General features: G+C 39.2%; 1 long non-coding RNA gene across 1 annotated transcript; it reads left to right on the forward strand.

Annotated features, from left to right (window-relative positions):
* The first annotated feature begins 1,853 nt into the window (after positions 1-1,853).
* Positions 1,854-16,141, forward strand: LOC120402403. Its single transcript, XR_005597218.1, has 3 exons — positions 1,854-1,973; positions 14,055-14,183; positions 15,344-16,141. It is a non-coding gene; the product is annotated as an uncharacterized LOC120402403 (long non-coding RNA).
* The last annotated feature ends 9,401 nt before the right edge of the window (positions 16,142-25,542 follow it).

Raw genomic sequence — 25,542 nt, forward strand, 5'->3', positions numbered from 1 at the left:
GTAGATGACATGTAGCTCAATGGGTCCAATGTAAAGTTTTACTGAGCTTAAGGAGAATGGTGCCATCTGGCACAACTTAACTGAAAAAATGCATGCAGCTGGATGGACAAATAACTTTTAATAACTGTAAAAATCTAATGTATGCTGTCATTTATTTATTTATTGGGGAGTTGAGAGTATAGGACAGATTTGTTCAATCTTCCCCAGCACAATACTCCTACTATGTCCAGTTCAGGTGTCCACACTTCAAAAAAAATGATGCAGAAAAAAATTGAAAAGAGGGTTCAAAAAAGAGCTACAAGAATTACTGGAGGTCTGGAAAGTATGCCTCAGAGACTAAAGATACTATTTTGTACCTAGGTGGAGAAGAGATTGCTGATAGTAGATAGCTCTTACATCTAGCAGAAAAAAGCATAACAAGATCCAATTATCCAAAAGCTGAAGCTAGACAAATTCTGATTAGAAACAAGGTGCAAATGTTTAATAACATGAAACAACTGGAACAACAAATGGAACTTTGGAACAATTTATCTAGGGATGTGATGGATTTGCCATCACCTGAAGTGTTTAAATAAAGACTGGATATCTTCCTAAAGCATATGATGTAGCTCAAACAAAAGTTAGAGGCTGCAGAAATTATTGAGTGAAGTTCTTTGGCCTGACCTATGCAAGACATTAGACTAGATTATTACAACAGTTTCTTCTTGCCTTTAAATCTATGAATTTAAGTTTGTTGTCCCCATTTTTGTTCTCTAAACCTCCTAGAGCATGTCTACAATGAAGCTGGGAGTGAGTCTCACAGTCCAGGTAGATAGACTAGTGCTAAAAATAGCACACTAAAAATAGCAATATTGAAATCTGGCTGCAGAAAAGCTTGAGCTCCTAAGCCCACCTGACCCCATAGATTGAGAACCTGAGCTCCAGCCCAAGCTGGAACATCCATATTGCTACTTTTAGTGCACTAGCTGAAGCGCTGCTAGTTCTAACCTGAGTCCTGCTAGTGTAGGTCTGTCTACCCAGTCTGGGAGGCTCAAGCCATAGTGCTCAAGGGAACATAGTAATTCAAACTAATGCACAGGAGAAAGACGTACCCACATAGACTGGAACCCAATGGGCCAGATGCCATTCTATACAAGATCAGGTACTCAGCTGGTGTAAATGACTTCCGTGGAACTATACTGATTTGCACCAGCTGAAGAGCTGGCCATTACACTCTGATGCCTGAGGAATTGAGTGAGTACACAAACCAGTGCTTTACTTTCACCGGTTCCCTATCACCGGTTAAACTTACAGTGCAAAAACTCTAAGTTTAGACATACCCTAAATCAGACAGTCAGATTTTATTCCTACTCCCTCATTTTGTCACATGGGACTCAAATGATCTATTAAAAAACACAATAAAACAGCTGACTATGGGAGAGGAGAAGAGAACAGAGAATATGAAATATGATTGATGAGAGAGACAGAGACTGGTTAACTGACTGCACTCAGAATGCAGCAATGAAAAATATACCTTCAGAATATTCAAGTGCTGTGGTCTCCAGCACTGCAATTGTTTGTCAATACTGCATGATCATTGTTATATATCAAGGACACTAGTGTCTGATAGGTGATCATCAAGAGAGACTCCTGAGAAACATAAGAATGCATCAGAGACCACATATTATATTGGAAAAGGATGGAATCCTACACCATTTTCTTTTTACTCTTTCCTCCCTCTCTAGCTTTTTATCCCATCATATACAAAGGAGCTCTGGAGGCCTCTGTAATCCAGCATTATTCATACTTGATGTTCTAAATTCTAGCTGTTAAAGCTCTTTGGCAGTTGGCATAAAGTGATGCTATGGTTCTAATTTCTCTCTTTTTTCTATTATATTCATAAACAACAAATTCACAGGCATAAGAGTCTACAACTTTGGAGTACTTAGGGAGTCAACAATAGATCTAAAAATGGAATGACTGACAATTATTAGGTAATATTTAAGAAACACTGTCAATTCTATTTGTTTTTGTTTAGTTATTGTTTTTTCTTAAATTTTACTTACTGATATTTTCTCTCTGAAGTTAACAAAATAAAAACCAAAGTTGTTTTTATTAACACAAATCTGGTATTATTTCCCTATATCAATGGCTTTATTTTTTGGTTGGCACGTCATTAAATAGTCAGAAATGATCTCTCCACCTGTTCATTTTAAACCTTATCTATTGTTAGGTAAAAAAATGCTTTTCCCCAAGAATCAGGCAGGCACAGACAATATTGAAGGGAGTTTAGTTACGGTACCGGGAAGACTGACAAGCAGCTTCGAAAATATGGTGTCATAGTGGCAAGTTATATACATTCTCTTATCAATTTATTTACATGTATCTGTACATACAGAGACAAACATTGTTACAAGTCAAGAGAGAACTCTGAACAAAGATAAAAATAGGAACAGTACGTATGTATAAAGGTCATCCTGATTGCATCAAGTATCAATGGCTACCTTGCGGGGGAAAGAGGCAGGGATGATGGGGTAGGGATGAGTGCTTACAGATATCCGGTGGGCTGTGAAAGGAGGGTTTGTTCTGTTTTAAGAACTGAGTTACTGGGCAGGCATTTGACCTTATAAGTTTATCAATTGTTTATAGTTGTCAGTGCGCTTGGGCTACTGAAGCATTCCTGCTTGATCTGCGGTTTCTGTCTTAGCTGTTAGTGTCAGGCAAGAGTTAAAATTTAGCTATCAATATTGTCCTTGTGAAGAGGCAACAAACAATGAGGCACAAAGATGTGTCAACTGGAGCTGGCTGCAAATTTTGCATCAAAGCTACTTTTTTCTAATCAATACCTATTCACCGAACTAGAAACTTTTTGGGGGGAAATGTATCAGTTCTGACAAAACATTCATTGGAAAGGTTTCTGAAGTTCAAGATGAAATGTATGGTCAAAATCAGAGTGAGTAAGAGAGAGAGAGACCCTACCACCCTCCCAACACACACTGGAATAGCCAACCAGTGGTTGGGAGAGTCACCTGCAAGGTGGGAGACCTAGGTTCAGTCTCTTCTACGACTCCTACGTTAACTGAATTCAAACCCTGAACTGGATACAGCATTATACATTTCTTTCTGGGCTTTTCTACAGTGTCCTCATCATAGTACCTTACTGCTTTACAGCATTAATAAATTTATGATCACAATGACCTTATGAAGTGAAATGGTATTATATCCCCATTTTACACACTGAAAGCTGACACACAAAGACATTAAGGCCAAAATTGCCAAAAGTGTTAACTAATGTTGGGTGTTCAATTACAGAAGTCTTGGTCCTGATTTTTCAGCATACTTAGCATTTCATAGAACTTTACATATGCAGTGCAGAGCTCCCATTGACCAGCTGCAGTTATCAGTGCTCAGCACTGCTGCAAATCAGCCCCCCAGTGTCTCAAGTTGTGCACTCAGAAAATTAGCAACACACAATTACTGATCGCCTATGAAAAGATTAGTTTATGTCATTATGTGACTTGCCCAGCAACACATAAGGACTCTGCATAGAGGCAGGGATAGAACCCAATTCTCTAGGGCAGCATTCAACTGCCATAATCACAAAACCATCCAGGAGGACTGCACTATTATACATTCTCCTTGAACACAAGTTTAGGCCAACAAGCTTTTATTGTTTCCTATCCTACCACAGAAATCATAAAATAGCAATAATAAAAATATATTAAAAAACACCTCTGTGTTGATGACCCTTGAAATGGACTAACTCATATTCATTCAGTCAATCATTTGATCTGAGTAAGTGCTGGAATCAACAATGAACTAGCTATGTGCACAGCAAGGCAGCTTTTGTAAAAGATACATTTATACAACAGCAACATGATGTTTCTTTAGCTTTTTTAACCAAAAACATCTCAATTAGATTGAAGTCAAGTGGCACTGCAGGTGCTCAGCAAGTATAAAAATATGACCCCATGTGTATACAGGAATTGCTCTACTCCCACGGAAAAGTAGCCACCTCAGAGGTGGAAGACAGAAGCCAAATCATGCCATACTAGCTTTTAGAAGGGGAAGTGGAATATAGTTTATCCACTGAAAGTTATAGGGACATTTTAGGTCATATAGGGAGAATATACTGAATTGGATATTCAGAATTGGAACCTGACTCTTAAAAAAAACCCTATGGTATTTTAATAAGTGACAAATGGTTAGGCTTTCCCTTTATGTTCATATAAAAACAAACAAAATCCTTAAAAAAATCTACTTTATAGAAATCCTATTTTATCAGACATCACTAGGACATATTCTCCTAACTCTTCATGTGCTCTTATAGGTAAGCAATTTTCAGACAACACATTCTGAGAAACCCTTTTGGTCCTATTTATTTCCATGTGGATTGAATAATATAAGCCTATGTTATAGTCTGTAAAATATCTGTATGTTTGAGCTAACCATTCCAAATATCTGTGGTAACAAAAATATATATTTAAAATATTGCAGACAACTGACCAACATTTTAAAATGGAGGATTACAATGCATTTTTGCTATTATATATAATCTAATACATTAGAGAGGGACATTTGAACCTGAACTAGACAAAGCACTGCAGAATATAGATAGAGTAAAAATTCCTATTCTGGCAGGGTTATAAGAGTATAACAGTCATGGTAATTTTATTTATATATTTCCTATCTTCTGTTGTATCCTAAGCATTTTACAGCAAGCCAAATATGAATGGTCAGATTGCCCTTTCTGAACACAAGATGCAAAGGAATCCTGGTGCTTACCAGCAATGTTGGATACTCTAAAGGGAGCTAGATTGGACTGGAGTGGGACAGTACCCACAGTCCTTCCCAAAACTAACTAGTGGTCCAAGGGGATGAAGACTGCTCTCACTGAAAACTGGTCATCTGGCATGTAATCTCCTGGTTCTGTTGGTGGTCTTTTTTTTTGTTCTCTCCCATTGACTGTGCTCCTTGACAAAATACTTCTGGGAAGAATCACCAGTGTTTCCCCCTTCATTCCTCTAATCTGGTTTTGAAAGATATAACAGAATGCTAGAGAGACGCATGAAGATTTAGCAACTAAAAAAAAAAAAATCAATAAAAGGCCATTAAACAAAATTAAGGCATGCACACAACAGCCAAATCAAGACCTCATCAGTCCAGTCTACACTGTGATGTTAATTACTTAGGCAACTGTGTTTACCTGCTGCAGAACATTCCTTAGCTTAAAAAAAAAACAATTCAGAAATTTCTGTCTAAGTTTGATAAACGTTTTATTTACATGGTAAGGTGAGAGAGGCAGGAGCTGACACATCAACGTGTAAACAAAACATTTATCAAACTCACAGAGGGGTCTGAATAGCATTTGTTTCCAAGAAATTGTATGCAGCAGGTAAATAGTGTTTATCAAACCTCTGCCTTATGTGCATTATACATGAGGCTGAGCAACATTATCTTTCCAGATCCACACACCAGTTCTGGACTCTTAATATTGTGCTCCTTGCATGTATACTACTGTCACTGGGCCTGATTCTCCTTCACACTATGGATGGTCCCTTTACACCACTCAGGCAGTTTAAAGATGCCTTAAAATGGATATAAATGGAATTTACACCCACTTTAAGGCCTTTTTATACTGACAGAATAATGTAAAGGGGCCTTATTGTAAATGAGAATAAGGCCCACTGACATCAGTTAAGTCGGTGGAAGTTCCTGGGATAGAATTCTGGCACATTTAAAATCAATAGTAGGACTTTAGTGGGGCTAGGATTTAACTTAGGATCAGGCCCTAAATAAACTATTTCCATTAAAACCAAATGAACATTTGAGAGCAGGATTGGACCCTAAGGAAAAATAAAACATTGGAGTCAAGATCAGTTATGTAGATCCAAGAGGATAATTTTCCTATATTGTGCCAAATTTTCAGTTACATTTTTCTGAATACGTCAGTGTTTGTGTCCCATCCTGCCTGACCTGCTGGCAGAGAGATGAGATACAAAAGGAGCATCATTGTCAGTGCTGTTTAGGATTTGCTGAGAAGCTAAAAGCAAGGGAATCCATGAAGAAAGGAGTGCTTCCAGCCCCAACATACCTAACTGGGATGGTCTGGAAGGCTGACTGAAATATCAGTGAGTCAATCCTTGCCCTAAGTACTTTATATTGACAATAAAGGGGATGCGGGGAGTCTAATGTAGACTATTTACCTTCTAGATGCAAATCTTGCAGATTTTTTCTGCAGAACATCTTTAATATATGATCTTTCCTATCTATCCACACAGTAAGGGCTCTTTTCATCTCATGTCTCAATTAATGCAACATCCTTTTCTCTGACCTTGACAAAGGCAGTCTTACTCCACTTGTATCCAGTTAGAATGCTGTGGCAAAGATCCTTCTCCTAGCCCAATGCTTTGACCATGTCCCCCCTTGCCTTTGCATCCCTCCACTGCCTCCCTCATCTGTATTGCAACAAACATAAGCTGCTTGTCTTCACTTTCAAAGCTCATCACGCCTATCTCCACCCTGCCTACCATCCCTCTTACAGGATGGAAATGTCGGCTCCCATCTCCAATAAACTCATAATGTCAGCCCCAATTTCTCACTTGTTACCTTTTCAAACAAACACATTCATGTTTTCTCATATGTTGCCCTTCACGTTTGGGAGGAACTCCCCATAAACACGTGCAAAGCCACCTCATTGCCCTCTTTCAAATCCTCCTTAAAAACTCTCCTTTTCTAAGTTACCCACAAAAACTTGGTGATTAGTCGATGGGTGCATGGAAAACACTGCTTACCACGCTAACCAATATTGCCTCATTGTTTCTTTTTCTCTCTGTATACAGCCATCTGTTATCTCTTGTCTTATGCTGAGATTATGAGCTCTTTGGAGCAGGGACTGTCTTTTTGTTCTGTTTGTACAGTGCCTAACGATTTTCAATTCAGGTTAGGTGCCTAAATGGCCTTTGCTGTGCATTATTCAGGGTCTAAATGGAAATTGTAGGAGGTTTTCCATGGGATTTAGACACCTAAATGTGATTTTTTAATTGAGCAGGGAGGCACCTAGCAAGATTTATGCACTTGAAAGTTTGATGTACTCGGGCAAGCCAGCTCATTTTACCAAATCCTTCCCAATTTAAGGGGGAGGGGTTAAAACAAACACTACCAAACCCAACAATACAAGATTTTGGTTTGCTTTTCCACTTTAGCTTTGGAATTCCCTTAGATCTCCCTAAAGTCCAGAAACATTCATTGTGCCTGCATCACATCCCTCCAGACCATGTCCATTATCCCTATTCAGCTGTAAAAGCAGTAGCTAATGACAGATCTCTGTTGGTCGGAAGTTGGGAGAAGTTCTCTCAACAAAGCAAAAAAAAAATTATTTTACACACACACACACAGCTTCTCCCCCCATGGCAAGCAAAAGAGATGGGGTGCAAGCCTGATGGAAGAGAGTGGGACAAGGAGGAACATTTTCTCTTGCAGCTTTGGGCCCCCTTCCTTTCTCTTACTCCTTTGTGGTCCCATTTCTACCTTAAAACATGTTGTCACAGTATCCTTTCCTTGTGAACCTATTTCACTCCACTCTACCATATACAACAGCCTTGAGCTCCCAGTTGCCTAGCCTTTCTTGCAATAAATCAGTCAGAATGGGCAGACACAATGTTCATACATCAGCAAACTGTCAGAGAAGAAAAGCTGTCAGAGAACTAAAGTAGTGCAAAAGTCATCATAAAACCAGACCGCGTTGCCATTTGCATAAGCAAACTTTTAAGAACTGGTCAATCTGCAAAATATTTCAGTTCATACCTGGCTAAGATCTAGATCTCTTTAATACACTCCTTCATTCATTTGTAATTAGAGATAGACTTTGAAAGCTTGACGGTAGAGAGCCATATTTTGGAACTTAAGAACAACTCAGTGCAATACAAATCTGGTATTAAAAATGATTGCAAAGGGCTCAGACAAACAATATTCCAGTTTATGGTGCACATGAGGATCTCTTGTTAAGATTATCTCGCATGTACTGAAAGCTAAATCAACTAACATTCTAATTATATAACTAATACTTCATTAGCAGCAGATTTATACAAATCTTAATGTCTAGGTTTTGCTAATTTTGATAGGTTTTGTTCATTTTAATTTTGCTAAAATTTGCAATTACGGTTGGACTGACATATCAAAATGAATTGCAAATCATCACAGCTTCCCCATCCAATGAGTATTTCAGTTCCTCTTTGAAGCACTATTCGTTTTCTAAGAGTTTCATTTCAATGCTCCGGGAACACAATGAAATCTTGATTGGCTCCTGAGAGTCACTTTTGTTCCTGGTAGATTATTCCACTATGATAACAGGAATGTTATCTCCTTAAGAATGCATTGCACTGTCAACCCTAATAGCTTTCTAGTCTGCGTTGTCATTTTTGCACATGAATACACAGATTGCATTCTGAAACACTTCAAAATGCAAGAAAATGGCTGTGTTACTGATATGTCATACATACAATAGTACCTTGCAGCTTTTGTCTTCCCTAGTCCCCACCCAGCTCTCATCTTGTGTGATCTATCTCAAAAATTGTGGTGCATATTGGGAACTCCCAGATCAGACTCAAGCTGCTCCTACTTTTACCCTATAATATGTTTTGCTATGGTCTTAGCAGTAAGTTTTCCTCAATGGTTTTGTAAAACATATACTATTTTGTTCGGTGTAAATCTGAGTTCCTATCCTTACAGGATCTTGCTCCAGGTTCATATAACTGAAGGCAGGCTAACAATGTACCCAGATGCTCTGGCTTGGCCTCAGGCTTTGTATCAGCTGAGGGGAGGAGGAGAGGCAGGGAGAGAATGTGTGTCCTTTTCTTTGTATCTGTAGCAGGAAATGAGGCAGGAGGGAGCTGTTTAAGGTTCTAGACAGAGCTTTACTGTGAAGCATAGAGTGAACAGAGCAACTTTAGGGAGACTATTCTAATAATGTTCCTTGCTCAATGTTAGAGGAAATCAGCTTTCTGTGGTGCTTGTCACATGACAGAAATAGCATGGTTTTAATTCCCTCTGCAATCATCTGACATGTCCAGAGCCTTATTGCAAACTAATAGTCTTTAGCATAGTGATGCATGAGGTCTAACCAGCGTGTCTTCCACATTCACACCTAACCCAGACCACTTGAACTTATTTGGTGCCCCCAGACATGCAGAATATCTTGCAAAAGGTGGAAGATATTTTCAAAAATGGATGTCTGGTGGAGGACAAACTGAAAATCCAACCTTTTCTCTGGGGTAGACAGCATTAAGGATGGTGTGAAAGAAGGAGGCGGCCCATTGCGGTGGGTCACCCGAGTCCTCGCCAGACCATCACTTGGGCTGCTTTCAGAGTCCTTCCCCTTCTTGTGGCATACAAGAGATTCTCCAAACCAAACAAACAAACAAAGGTTCTTTCCCCTCTTCCTCCCCCGGGAGAGAGAGAGAGAGAATCAAAGAAAAAGACTCTTAAGCAGTCATTCGGTCACTCGTTTCATGTTCAGCTTATCTGCAGGTTCTAGCATCCTTGATCAGAGTAAGCCCCTCCTTTTGGTAACCCCCGCTTTATACCTGATCCATACAGTCTTAGGGTTGGCATGGTCTGTGACTGTCTTCCTCCTTGCTGACCTCTCCCTGCAGCCAGCTGTCTCCCAAGCACAACAGTCTTCCCTTAGTGACCACCTCTTCCTGTGGCAGGCCTTCCCTTTTAAGCTTCCTCTCTTTTGGCAGTGCAAGCTTTACTGGTGTTTGGTAAGTGCTGGCTGAGCCCATAGGAATGGTTTAGCCTCCGCACTACTAGAGTGAAGGTGTGCCCCCTCATACATCTTAACAAATGCACAAGGATGCCAATACCAACGATCTTGAAGAATGCCAGTCTGTGCCGGCAATACAGATAACAAAAGCATAAAATTACGAAGGTAACACCTCCTCCCCATTCTCCCCCTGCCTGCCTCTGAAATGTGAAAAGAGTGGAAGCTACAGAGTGACTGTAATATTCCAAAGATTCCTCCAGCTAAAGAGGGTGAGATTTGTGGATATTTCTATTGTGGAAATAAAGGAAAAAAACAATTAGGGAGGGAGGGCAGGCGCAGCAGCTTTCTCAAACTGTCTTTATATATCATGAGGAAACAATGATCAAGGCAAAAAGCTGGAGGGGGGTTGTTGTGCATTTCACCATCACCTTTGTTCTCACTTTACTCACCTTTACTACAGGAAGAACACTTATCACTTTTGCAGTATTTTCTAAGGACTAGAGAACTCATTGGAGAAACTGCAGTGGAGCCATATTCCGTTGGAATATCCATTTCCTTTGGAGTTGAAATGCTTCCTGATATTGATTCAATTTTGCCTGAATTTCATATAGAAAAAAAAGTTTTTTAAACTTTCCATTTTAATTTTTCATTTTGAAACAGCTTTTCATTTGGAAATATTGTATTACATATTTTAATACACCATTTTTAAAAAGTCAAAATAAAAGTGAAACATTTCAAACTACCCAAAGGGGAACAATTAAATTTTCCTGTAGAGAATTTAGATATTTTCAATTTTCACTCTGATTTGGAATGAAGCCAACCTCAAAATCCTTCATGAAAGAGACCTTCTGCACAGCTCTAATTTTTAGTTCTGAGAAGGTGTGTAGGTTGAATGGGGGAAAGAGAGCTCAAGAGACCTCCCCTTCTCCCACCCTTTAACTCTTGCTCCAGGAGAACTAACAGGCACAGTCTTTCAGCTTTCTTCGTACAAGGACTGCTCAAGACTAGAACTGGTAGCTCTCAAATGATGGAACAAGAGCAGGGATATTACCCTGTTCCTCCCAGCTGCATCAACTTGGAGAGTCAGACTAGTATGAAGGGAAGAACATAATTCATCCTTTCAAGGGATATAGCTATAACCAGTCTGACCCATGTTCCCCTGGAGGCATACAGCCCTTCTGACATACAATATTTCACTTCTACAAGATTAGAATCCATAGCCCCTACCAAAAAGAACAGAGTTTACAAGCAGAAATTTTGCTTTAATATATAATACAACACCACTATAGCACTTTTCCCCATCATAGGTGGCATGGATTTTGCCGGCTTTTCTTCTCACTGAACTTTGTTTCTGTTCAAGGAGCAGAGCAGGGAGGGATTATCAAAGCATTAGTCCCCAGGACTGAAAATTGACTCTACACACCAAAAATACCTTTGTTCTGCTGGTGATCGGAAAAATCAAATGTTTGCATCTCCACAGACACAGATTTAAACAGTCAAACAAATTACACCTGAGTTAATGCAATATCTAACTCTGATCAAGTTTAGAACAGAAGGATGGCAGTGAATGAGAGGCACAGCTAAGCTTGCTTTATAGTGTAAGACACACTTTGGAAATTAGAATTCAGACAACTTCCAGGATGCCTCTCTAGGAGTATCTCCTTTGGGTCTAAAGTATCTGTACCTTTTAAAAGTTATCAGAACGTTCAATTATCTATTTGTCCAGAAGCCATGATGGCCTCTCCCTCATGCTACCACAGGAGTATTTTAAGAGAGAAAAAGGATGGAGAGAGGGAGGTCATGGAAAAAAATTAATTTGTGGTTGAGTTGTGTCTCCAAAGGTGAAAAAAGGATTAGCTAGTGAATTTCTCTGAGTGATCTAAGACTTTGTGGGAGTCTTCCACTGTATCTGATCTCAGCGCAGCTTTCTTAGCTATCACCTCCAATAAGAAAGTAAATCCAATTATTCATGTCTAAATAACAGTGACCTCACAGCAGAATTTTCAGAAGCCTTCATGATCTATTTAACTCAAAGCACTCAGTAGCTGACATTACAGTGATCTACCACATGTGGCCCATTCATCTCCTCTTTGGTTGTCTCCTGCCACAATGACCCTCTACCATACCTTCCCTAATAACTTTTTCAAGGTTATTTCCATCTCTGCACCTAATGTGACCAAAATATATGTTTGCAGCTGTTGATTTCCAACTTCAGGGTACGCTTCTCTCAAATAATATTTCTAACATAGGCATTCATTGGTTTTATTTTCCATTCAGTAGATAGGCAAGAGTCTCTGCCAGCACCATATTTCAAAAGCTTCAATTTTCTTCTTGTCAGCAACAGGAACTTCCCATAATTCACATCCACAAATTGCTATGGAAAAAATTAGGTTTTTCACCAGTTGCAATTTTGTAGCCATGTATCTATTCCATATGCTTCCCCAGTCTTCATTTTCATAATAGCACACAACACTTCCTCTCAGAGGATTGATGGCTCCGGCTCCATATTCACTTTTCTGTCATCCTATATTACAAGTGGGTCTAGTGAGACATACAGATTGACATAGTACCATTTCCACGTGCATTTAATATCATCACCCTCAGTGAGGACTCTGCCATCATGATCTTTTATTATGTTTGATGGCAGAGAACACCTTTTGGTAAGAAGTTTAACCACTGTGAACATACTTTTTGTATTATTACTGACTTTATAATTCTCAGGTTCCATTTATTTTGTGCTTATGTATTAGTTTTTCTCTCATCTAGTCTGTCTTTGAGACTGTCAGCTCTGTTCCTTATATTCTTTCCTATGTTCTTCCATCTACGAGCCATTCTCTTTAACTTTACATTTTTTTTAACCAATTCAATCACTTTCTCAGTTCAACATGGTATGGACCAACACTGACTTTACAGAATGTGCTCTTTGGCAGTTTTGAGAATAATACTTTTCATTTTATTCCAAAGTTAATTGAGATTGTTCTCCTCCTTAGTCTATGCAAGTAACTCAAACCCATTTGGGACAGAAGTTATATAATTTTCATTTATTCTTAATTAAAGATATCACCCTTGTAGTGTAGGACTTGAATGTCAAAATTGGAGCTGTAAGCGCTCACAAAATAGTGGGAAAAAATGGTCTGGGTACACAAAATGAGAGAGGAAGACATTTAGAAGAATTCTGCTACTCTAATAGCTGATCATTATAAAAACCATCTTCATCCAAAAAAGCAACAGAGTCCTGTGGCACCTTTAAGACTACCAGATGTATTGGAGCATAAGCTTTCGTGAGTGAATACCCACTTTGTTTGACCCACAAAAGCTTATGCTCCAATACATCTGTTAGTCTTAAAGGTGCCAGAGGACTCGCTCTTGGTTTTTACAGATCCAGACCAACACGGCTACCCCTCTGATACTTGATCTTCATCCAACACATTGAGGACACCTGAATGTATGACAAAAAAACATATTGACTATGTAATGATACAGCAATGCCAGAAATTGAGTGTCCAATGGACAAAGATTTTCCTGAGTGCAGACTGTGGGTCAAACCATCAGTTGTTAGCCTCAAATATAAAATTCAAACTTAAAAAGATATGATGTTTGACAGGTCCACTGTTTTTGGACTTGTCCACAATCACCTCCAATAGTTACAACTAAACCATAAGGAGAAGTATTTTTGTATTTAATTCAGAATAGACAGTAGCAAAGCCCACCAATGACACTTTAGTCCCTGGCTATAAGAGGTCTCTCACTATGGGGCCAATCTAAATCCCAATGAAAGTTTATTGAAAACTTCCTATGGACTTCAGTGAGCTTTGGATCTGGGTCTACTTGGGGAAAATGGATGATGGAGACCTTGGTCTGTGTGCGGTCAGACAGGGATCTAGGGCCAGATTTACAAAGATATTTCAAAGGAGTTAGCTGCCTAATCTGTTTAGGAGTGTTTGTAAATAGCACTAGGCATTTATTTGCATCTTTAGGTGCCTAAATACCTTTGACAATTTGGGGTCATGTTCTGCAAAATCAAGGCTGCAAATTCAGCTAAAAATAGTTAAGCTCTATATTAAGTGTGTTTGCTGTAGTGTCAGAAAGTTAATCTGGACCCGTTAGAGCTTCTGAGAGAAAAAAAGTTTAACAGGGCTTCATCCATAACTCCTGAACCACAAGGTCACTGCTTTGTCCTTATATGTTCCCCAGACTTTTACTCTCCTTACAAATCGCAGTTCTTTATATCAGTAAGTCGCTAGCCACTTTTTTTTTTAAATATAGTGTTTGAATCTTTGCAATATGTTTGTGATTTTCATTTGCATAGAAAAGAGTAGAGAACAATTCTCTCTGGAAGTCATCACCTGAACTTGCTTGTGCTGGTACAATAAAAAGAAGAGCAGTGCAACGGCAGCCACTTCTTCATTCTTTTGTGACAATATTTGTCCTGTTGAAGGTAATAGGACCTTTTTTCCCCCTCTTTAAAAGAAAAAAATCTTAACAAAAGGATTGTTCAGTAACTCAGAGACAAGTTAAACAGTAGTGAGGACATGGGGACTACATGACTGAGAAAAAAAGGTCATTGTTCATGCTTCATTCATTCACTGTACCCATACGGACCCCTAGGGCACACTTCAAGAGCATCCCGTAGGGGAAGAGAACGTTTTGCCAGAAGGCAAACCTTGATCAGGGTCATAACAATAATCATAATAATAGCAGCACTAAGACTAATAAAAGGTTATTGAAATTCTGAATCCCCGAGACAGCATGGAGTTTCAGTCTATGAAGTCTTCAAGGGCTAAACACACAAACCTTTGATGTTATTAATCATTAGTCTCTATAAAGTGCTGAGACAGTAAATGGCAATTTAGCTTTTTTTTTTTTTTTTTTTTTTTGAGGCGCATACACTACCCAAATAGACAAGAAGCAAATAATTTTAGATAGCTGGAAAGAGAACTGAGAGGGATATGCAATTAGAATCCAAGTGCTGCTGTAATCCAAAGTTTTTGTTTTAAGGAGAAAAGGGTTGAATGCTTTTATCAATTTAAGATGTCTAATTGCTGATAGTTGCTCAGCTTGTCCGGTGTAAGTTCATTTTCATATTGAAGTGGAACATCTCTAGGGAACAGGTAAGCACATTTCTGACGCTATCAGGACAGCCAGAAGACAAATTTTCAGCCAATACACATTTCATGTCAGTTTAGACAGATCTGTGAGAAAATGACCTACATAGCTGCCAGTCCTTTTAAAGGAAAAGGTATGTGGAAAGAATAATCCTGACACTGTAAAGGCTAGGGAGAAAAGTGAGTAAATAAAATGCTCTTAGATTGGTAGTTGGAAATTTTGCATTTTATCTTTCCGTTTGGTGTCAAAAAATCCCAAACAAGAAAATTTGACAATATAATTTATACATAGCAGCCAGATATCATATAGAGTGACATCCCATACATTTACCATATTATGATCTTTCTCAGGAAGTACATCTGTGGTTTTTCAACAACTTCTATCACTAGTGGTAACAGGAATCCTAACAATGAGATAATCTCTCTTTTTCAAAACAGTGAGAAGCCTCTCTCACCAAGGAAAGACTATTAACATATTTTCTCTTTCTCCAAGGATTGCGAGACTGAAGGATATCCCTTCCTACCTGGAGAACTAACCACTCCTCTCATGCTTAACCTGCCATCCTACAGCTGAAGTGAACTTTGCTTGGGAAGGATATAGGTGAAGCAAGTTGCTACAGCAACTATACCAAACTGTTGCTGCATTGATGGAATATTCTTTGGTGTTCCTGAAAGCATTTGTGTAGATAAAGGCATTGCTGTAACTAAAAAAGAGCTGAAAACATAAATATTTGCTCTCAGAGGAATCACAAAGATACTTCAAGAAGGCAAATCAATGTCTGCAAGCTGGATTGAAACATGTCTCCCCTTCCCAAATTACAAAAGTGTGACTGCCTGTCTCTACTGCCTATGTATGAAACTAGCAAAACTGCAGTGATGTGTGTGAACCTACAACCATGACCCTAAAACAGAATTGGAACAGAACTTCATGACAGCAGTGGAGAAGGCTGAAATGAGAACACTGGGTTTGGAGTCTGCTTGCATAACTTGAACTTGACCATCTATTCAAGGAGTATGAACATTATTTTATCTATTGTGTTGGCCAACTGGCAGCAACAGACTAGAGCAGATTTGAGTAACTAATCAGCAGACTCCACATTCTGAGATGGAATCACTATGTATGTGTCATTGCAAACTACACAGTTTAAACTTGAACTGTGATATTTGTGGTTCAGATTTAACTAATTAGCAGAGTCCACAACTGGTGACTACTCACTATGAAGTGCATCAGTAGAACACTTCTGCTCCATGGGTAGCTATTCTATCAAGTCACTCAAACTAAAAACTATGGCTCAACAAATAAAAATAATTATAAACACATCAACCAGAAGTTGTTTTTTGCATATTATAAGGATCTGCACTGCTGATAACCTGTAAACCAGAGAAGAAGAAAGGATGTTGCTGCCTCTATTATGAACTATTTGCACTTGGAGAATGAACAATAGTACAACTGATACTAGCCGGCAACAGATCCCAAGGTGAAGGTTATAGAGAGAAACTAGGTAAATTATTAGTGAATGGTATTATGCTGAAAACCCTGGAGGCTGGTGGTTTTGTTTATTCACAAAACAGGTACAGTTTATCCACTCCACTCTATCAATGACAGTCAGATTTCACTACAAGGCTTGTTCAGTATTTAGCCTCTCTGATGAGACTCCCAACAAGGTCAATCTTGCAGACAAAGGTATAACATGATTCAATAGCTGGAAGTGGAAGCTACACAAATTTAAATTAGAAACAATATACACATTTTTAATAGTGGAGCTAATTAACCACTGGAACAATTTACCAAGGATTGTGTTGGATTCTCCATCATTGGAAATTTTTAATTCAAGATTGCATGTTTTTCTTAAAAGACATGCTATAGTTCCAACAGGAATTAATTCAGGGAAGTTCTGTGGCCTGAGTTACACAGGAGATCAGACATAATGCTGACACTGGCCCCTTTTGGTCTCATAATCTATGAATATATGGATAATTTTCAGTGAATAATGCATTCAATGAATTTAGACTACTTCTGCTTGCACAATGTCAGCAACCAGATTTCAATTACTTCTCATGTTTTCAGTTATTCAAATTTACTCAACAAATTTTTGAGAGTTAGTTTTTATTCTGCTTGATCAAACAATTTGTGTTTGAAATGAGTTGGGTTCGTTAGTTGCGATTAATAGCAACAAGTTAAATGATGTTGTTACTGTTCCTTGATTGGATGAGCATAGCTTTAATCAAGAGGAGAGCTTGAGATACCACGTGGTTCAGAATCCCTTAGTTTAGAATTAGGAAGAAGATAAACATGATTAGGGTGTTTTTAAAATATAAAACCTTTTCTTTGCCATGCGAGTTTCACTCAAGGAATCATACACATAAAAAGTAGACTGCTATAAGATTTATTGATTGAATGCAAGTCTTAAAGGTAATTTTCTCTCATTACATCCACAGAAGGTAAATGTTTCAAGGGCATAGTCCCATGCGAGAAAGAGACAGATCTTTGTCTAGTTTATTTAATTGCTTATGTGGCAAGATTCCAGCAAGGTGTTTTAGGAAGCTGCTTTCTCTATTGTGTCAAGCAGTACCTTATCTCATTCCAGCCATAATATACCAGGCAAATGGTATTTACTGCTTGTCATTTTCTATCACCCTCACAGACATTAACCTAAATGATTGTGTGGGCATGTGCAGTCTGATCATTGTCTTGCTCCTCTTAATTGCTTCTGTGCTAGGATTTGGGACTGGGTTTTTGGAATCTTGTTCCCCTGCTGTGTCAAGCAATAGCCATATAAAAATATACCACTTTTGGCAAGACTACTTGACTGTGACTATAATTTTGTGATATGCACATTGGTAAGTAGATGGAGACAGCAGATAATGTAGGCCACTGAGCAGCCATTTATTTTGGTATCAATTTTCAGTCAATACCAATTACAAACCTTAACTACAATCAGATCAGTGGCAAAGATGAAAAGTATTTTATGACATTATCAATATTTCCAGATATGCTGACTAGGATGCAGTATATCTGAAAAGTAGATCTCTATGGAAGTTCCTAACTGATAGATTCTCAGTACATTTGAAAAAAATATTTTTGCTAGATCTGATCTGTAGCTTCACTTCTCCAGAAAGGAAGAATACCAAGGGTTAGCTTTGCTTTCTTTTCCCTAAGACAACAATAACAATGCTTAAATTTAAGGTATTTGCCTCCTTAAAATACAAAAACACCTGAGGAATGTCTGACTGGATTATCTGGTAGGAAAAAGGACAGTGTTTCCCAGACTTTTGAAAGATGATTCCTCTTCCGCCCCTCTGGAAAAGTGAAACCAACTGTGTGCAACATCCTACCAATAATGAGTTGTTAAAAATCACGGGTAAGAGAATCCAAAGTTTTGAGAAACACTGAACTAGGAGATGTCTGCTACATTAAAAGTGTGTTTGGACAATAAAATGTACCTCTTTTGCAGATGAGGAGTAGGCGATCCCTGAAAGAATACCTATGGAGAATTGTTGTCTCGTTGTTACAGTAAAAGATCTAGACACTAGGAATTCTGGTTTATAATTTTGCCTGAGCCACCAATTCATTGTGCGACTTTGAGAATCTTTTGTGCCTTAGTTTTCCCAACAGTCAAATGTATATAGCAACCAGAACTGGTGAGAAAAATTTCAACTGAACAGTTCTCCACTGGAAAATTCAGTTTATTTGAAATCTAAACATTTCGTTTGATGATGCTGATGTCATTAAATTTTCATTGGCAAAGTACTGAAATGAAGCATTGTGACTTTCTCATTTTGATAATGTAGAAATGTTTTGGTAAAAATGTTTAACTTTGACTATAATTTTGTTTAGACTTTTATGTTATATTATAAAAAAACTTCTTGATGTTTCCAAAACTTTGTTTTTGTTTTTCTTTTTTTATTTTGTGCTGGAATTTTTTTTTTAAGTTTTGATTTTAGATATGATTCAGAATTTTCTTAAAAGTGCTGGAATTTCCATTTGGATGGAAATTCTGTTTTTCGACCATCTCTAATAGCAACAGTGACAGGTATGCATGTGGCTTATTTATTATTTGTAGCAGAGCTTTGAGATCTTCAGATAGGAGTGACTATAAAAAGGCAAAGGTTTTTTTGTTTTGTTTTTGTGTGTTTTTTTTTTAATTTTGTGGCAGCATTTAGAACAGTTGAAGGAATTTCACCTGTACCTACAACTACATCTCAGCAAAGCCAGTGGGCATATAGGACTCCAGGGTATGAAATTAATTTTTCCATAAAGCAGTTTCTACTCAGCCTCCTGTCCATATCACTTTCCTTGATGTATAGCTGTCTCTGCAGTGAAGTAATGGATTTACTTTTAACAGACTCCTGCAGTGCTTAGTGCCATTAGTTACAGCAAAAAATCCCCTTCTGGTAGTCACAGCTTTTTGTCTTATTGAATCCTTCACTTAATCACAAGCACTTTCCATGTGGTTTAGAAGAGAGAGAACTTTTTGAAACCTGACCATGAAGAAAATGATTGTCACTATGAATTTCTACTCTCTTTCCTTCATTAGTCATTACTACCATCCCCAGGGATAAAGCTTGTGGGGGCGGGGGAGGAGAGGGAACTGCATGGTCCTAAATGAGCTCTGCTTTAAGTAACAAAATAAATTTTAATTATGTTTTAAATGATGGTCCCCAAATATCTTCTTCATTTGTATTTAATAGGACATAAATCCATATTAATTAATAATGGATTATGAAAAACTATCTGCTGAGGTTGGGAGATGAAGGAGATATACTATATATCAGCTCCATGACGGTTAATTTTTCAATTGCCAGGTGTTAGTAATCAATTCATATTTAATATATCATAACTGTCTTGTTAAATCTCAAGTGTTGGGTTTTGCTGAATTGTAAGTATATGTCATTTAATTGATACAGGGATTAATCATTCCCACTAACATCTTATGTAACCTGGTCATCAATAGCTGTAGTGATGTTGCTTGGACCATCTCCAGTAGGAGCCTATCCAACTGCCTAGAAGCACTTACTGTAAAATGTTTGGTGGCAGTGTTTTTGCTTATGTTTATTGTTTAATTTAGGTTTTGCTTCCTTTGCTTTAGGCCATTGCTCCTTGTTCTACCAACTTCTGAAAATGTAAATAATTCCCTTCCCTCATTTATATCATTACCTGGAAGATACTTATATATTCTGATCACGTCACTCCTGAGAACTCATTTTAGACTATATACATTTTATCGCCTCAGTCTCTCCACTTGTGTCTCATCTGCTAATCCTTTTATCATTTTTGTAGACTTTCTTTGTTGTTGTTGCTATTTTTTTCCTATATCCTTTCCAATCTGTCAGCCCAAAACTGCATGTAATATTCCAAGTGTACTTATACCAGGAATATATATAATCCTCAATAATATATATTTAATAATCCACTGACATTTATTTAACATGGGACCTTACCTTCCTCTCCAATGGAGAAACCCATGTGAGGGTGGAGAAACTGTGTCCAAATAACATATAAATTACACTTGAGGAGTTCCAGCAAGAATTATCTCTCAAGTGGGAGGGATTTGAGGCACCTCAAAATAAGCAGGGACCTATTCATTTATTCCCCCCTCCTCTGTGGGAGGTGGAGAGTAGTATCAAGTACTAATTGTCTTTTTAAATGCAAAGCAAGTGCATATTTGAACACTAATCTAAAGTATTATCTACTTATCTTAGTTCCCCTCTCTTTCCTAAACATCACACATGGAACAATTTGCATGTTTAAAAAAGAGTAACCTGTACTGTTAGCCTGGTTCAGAGAAGTAATGGTAGAAACAAATATTGTTTTACCAGTCTGGAGTATATCATTTAGGATGTCATGCCTGCCTTGTAATCTTCCTAAGATTTTATTGAGAGGTATCTCAGAATGCAATTGAAGAATTAGAGTTAATGTCATAGGAATGTATGGTTTTTATTGGGAGGATTGCTGTAAAAATTTAAAGTACTAATTTATGGGCCTTTGTTACACCTGGTTCTGAAGAAGAAGGGGAAAAAAAAAGGTTTGTGTTCGGTATTAAGGTGTTTGAGGATCACCCAAGAGCTTTATGAAGTGTACAGAAACACTTAGACCTGGTCTATACTTGAGTTAGGTCAACATAAGGCAGCTTACATTGACCTAAGTAAGTGTCTACACTACAGTGGTGCTCCTGCCAAAGTAAATCACCCTTTACATCGACTTAACTCCACCTCCACGAGAGGGATGGCACTTAGGCTGATGTAGTTAGAGTGATGAATCATAGACTTTAAGATCAGAAGGGATCATTCTGATCATCGAGTCTATCTCCTGTACAACACAGGCCACAGAATCTCACCCACCCACTCCTGTATCAAACCTGTGTCTGAGCCATTGAAGTCCTTTAAAGACTTCAAGGTACAGAGAACCTTCCAGCAAGTGACCTGTGCCCCACACTACAGAGGAAGGCAAAAAAAACCCAGGGCTTCTGTCAATCTGCCCTGGAAGAAAATTCCTTCCCAATCCCAAATATGGTGATCAGCTAAACCCTGAGCATGTGGGCAAGACTCACCAGCCAGACACCAGGAAAGAATTCTCTGTAGTAACTCAAATCCCACTCCATTTAATATCCCATCACAAGCCATTGGGCATATTTACCGCTAGTAGTCAAAGACAAATTTATTGCCAAAATTAGGCTATACCATTATACCATCCCCTCCATAAACTTATCAAGCTTAGTCTTGAAGCCAGGTATGTATTTTGCCCCCACTACTCCCCTTGGAAGGCTGTTCCAACACTTCACTACTGATGGTTAGAAACCTTCGTCTAATTTCAAATCTAAACTTCCTCTTTTCCAGTTTATATCCATTTGTTCTTGTGTCCACATTGGTATGGAGCTTAAATAATTCCTCTCCCTCCCTGGTATTTATTCCTCTGATATATTTATAGAGAGCAATATATCTCCTCTCAGCCTTCTTTTGGTTAGGCTAAACAAGCCAAGCTCTTTGAGTCTCCTTTCATATGACAGGTTTTCCATTCCTCGGATCATTGTAGTAGCCCTTCTCTTAACCTGTTCCAGCTTGAATTCATCCTTCTTAAACATGGGAGACCAGAACTGCACACAGTATTCCACATGAGGTCTCACCAGTGCCTTGTATAATGGTACTAACACCTCCTTATCGCTACTGGAAATACCTCACCTGATGCGTCCCAAGACCACATTAGCTTTTTTAATGGCCATATCACATTGGCAGCTCATAGTCATCCTTTGATCAACCAATACTTTGAGGTCCTTCTCCTCTCTTACTTCCAATTGATGCCTCCCTAGCTTATAACAATAGTTACTATTACTCCGGTTTACAAGGCCATTCAGATCTTCCTGTATGATATCCCAGTCCTTCTCTGTATTGGCAATACCTCCCAGCTTTGTGTCATCTGCAAACTTTAATAGCACATTCCCACTTTTTGTGCCAAGGTCAGTAATAAAAAGATTAAATAAGATTGGTCCCAAAACCGATCCCTCAGGAACTCCACTAGTAACCTCCCTCCAGCCTGACAATTCACCTTTCAGTACAACCCATTGTAGTCTCCCCTTTAACCAGTTCCTTAGCCACCTTTCAATTTTCATACTGATCCCCATCTTTTCCAATTTAGCTAATAATTCCCCATGTGGAACCATATCAAATGCCTTACCAAAATCGAAGTAAATTAGATCCACTGCATTTCCTTTGTTTAAAAAAATCTGTTATCTTCTCAAAGAAGGAAATCAGGTTGGTTTGGCACAATCTACCTTTTGTAAAACCATGTTGTATTTTGTCCCAATTACCACTGACCTCAACGTCCTTAACTACTTTTTCCTTCAAATTTTTTTTCCAAGACCTTGCATACTACAGATGTCAAACTGATGGGCCTGTAGTTTCCTGGTGTAGTGGGGTGGCTGCCCCACTCCCTGAGACTGTGGGGTGCAGCAGGCCAGTGCAACTACGCAGATGGGCAGCCAATTAGAGAAGAGCTTATTGGGAGCCAATCAGGGCCAGGCTCAGCCCTATGTAAAGGCTGCACAGGAAGGGAGCAGGCAGTCTGTCCAAGGCCTTCTACGGGGGAAAGTCTTTCTCCAGAGCTGGGAGCCTAGCACCATGGACAGCGCAGTGCTGGCCAGGCTTGGGGAGCAGAAGGGCGCTCTAGCCCGTAGCCTGCCAGGCTGCAGGCCCTGAAGGAAAGGGCCTAGCGGGTGCAAGGGGCCGTAGGGGAAGTGGCCCAGGGAAGTGGACAGACGAGGGGAGAGGAGGATGACAGCGAGGCTGCCACCAGAGGGTCCCTGGGCCGAGACCCAGCATAGAGGGCAGGCCTGGGTCCTCCCCTTCCCCCCTTGCAGTACATCCAGCCATCGGCCATGAGGAGCAGCCATCATAGACTTTGCCAGATCCCTGACAGGAGGAATTAGACTTTGGGGTCATGGTTGGACATGGTGGCTGAGGTGCAGAAAGACTGCTGAACACCAAATACACCCCGGAAAGGGATGTGGATGGACTAAGGGGCACTGTCGGAGGGCAGTGGTGCAGAAGAGAACGCCGCAAGCTGGGGAGCAATGCGGGCTCAGACCCAAACCAAGGGCAAGACTATGGGCGGGACACCACCAGGAGAGGGCGCTCCATTAGACTAAGCTAATTCCCAGAGACAACCAGCAGGAGGCACTAGGTGGTTAATCCCAACCTTGTCACACCTGGATCACTTTTTTTCCCTTTCTTAAAAATAGGAACTATGTTAGCAATTCTCCAGTCACACAGTACAACCCCTGAGTTTACTGATTCATTAAAAATTCTTGCTAATGGGCTTGCAATTTCATGTGCCAGTTCCTTTAATATTCTTGGATGAAGATTATCTAGGCCCCCTGATTTCATCCCTTTAAGCTGTTAGAGTTTGGTTTCTACGTCGGATGTGGTAATATCTACCTCCATAACCTCATTCCTATTTGTCGTCCTACCATTATCCCTAAGCTCCTCATTTGCCTCATTAAAGACTGAGAGGGAAAGGAAGAAGAGATGGCTGTATCTTGACTAACTTTGGTCAACTTCATTGTATAGTGTAGACAAGGCCTAGAAACATAAGCAACTGTTTCATTGCCTTCTGACTGAGGGTAGCTGAGTTCAGGAAGAAGGTCAAGACTCCAGAATATAAATATCAACATACATTGCCTCCTGACTGACTCAATCAATGAATGTATCTACACTATGATATTTACTCACCAATGCTACTACTATTTCAGCTTCAGCAATGGCCAGAGTTCTCCATAGCTTCTAGCATTTGAAGCACCCATATGTTCTAATCCCACTCAGATCAAGTATATATGACAGAATGCTTTCTACTCTAGGCATTACTATCCCCGCTTTAGCTGAAACAGGCCAGTCTTGAGCAAAGGTGAAAGTAACTTAAAGGACTTACTGGTACGCCAAATTCCTGAGCAGGGGCATGGACTCAACTTAAAGAGGCGGGGCCTTTCAGGGAGCACCAGGTCCTTTAAATCCCCGCCTGAGCCCAGCTGCTAGAGCTCTGGTGGCACTTTAAAGGGCCCGGGGCTCCCCACAGCGGCCAGATCACTGGGCTCTTTAAATCACTGCCATAGAAGCCGGTCCAGTCTGGCACGGCGTACCGTACTGTAGCAGCTTACTTTCACCTCTGGTCTTGAGACATATTCAGTCTTCTCCCATGGGAAGGGATGAAGAGAATAAAACATGCCAGTGACCTGAGGAATAGCACTGACAAAGGGAATGCCTTCCCTTTCTTTCTGGTTGGCTGGTAACAACTAGTCAGACAAGGTAGAGAGAAAACAACAATTGAGGAAAGAGGAAGGGTGAGAGCAGAACATGATTCATATATTAGCATTTATCTAAGAGGTTTTCAGAAAGCCATCATTTGTTTTGTGAATTGTTATTTCAGCTTGATTGGTAGGTTTCATGCTGCTCAGAATAATTTAAAACCAAAGTTTAGTGTGAATAAAAGGTTTTATACATTTACTTCCTCTGGCTACCCAGGCAAATGAGATGTTTCACATAACAAGATTACTGAATTTACATAGAACTGATAGCTTCAGTACACAATACTGAATAATATTAACCCATTTTCAAATGGAATCTGGTAGCAATATGCTCTGCTGTACTAGCTTAATACATTACAAGAGTTAAAGATGTCGACAGTTCTGGCTTAGCATGTTGCTGTCCTGCAAAGATTTGTATATTCCACAAGAAGGGGAAAAATACACCTTTTAATTTATTTTTTCTTTCCTGGAAAAAAATTCTGACAAATTTATCTGTTCTAGAAAATACATTTTCCTGCTCTCCCCCGCCCCTCCAAAAAACCTTGTTAGTACACATATTGCCTTCAATGGGCTAGTGTGATGAAATTAGCTTATTAAACATATTTAAAAAAAACAAACTCCTAGACCTCTAAGTTAGTTCTCTCCTCTGGCCTCCATCATGCATCGTGTGTTAACTAGGTTTGTCCTTTGTGTTGCAAACTCTATCTTTATGTTTGGTATAGCAACAAGCTCCTTTCCTGTATTCAAATAATAACCAAGGTATAGTGTGACAAAGTGGGATATTTCTGTACTGAGTTGTCATTTCCATTTTGTATTGTAACCTCCCACTTTGTACTACGTGCTGAACAGATGCATAACCTTGCTCAAGGCAAGGTTAGTATAATACATTCTATTCAGC

Source organism: Mauremys reevesii, linkage group 3 (genome assembly GCF_016161935.1).
Source record: "Mauremys reevesii isolate NIE-2019 linkage group 3, ASM1616193v1, whole genome shotgun sequence".
NCBI classification, from domain to species: domain Eukaryota; kingdom Metazoa; phylum Chordata; order Testudines; family Geoemydidae; genus Mauremys; species Mauremys reevesii.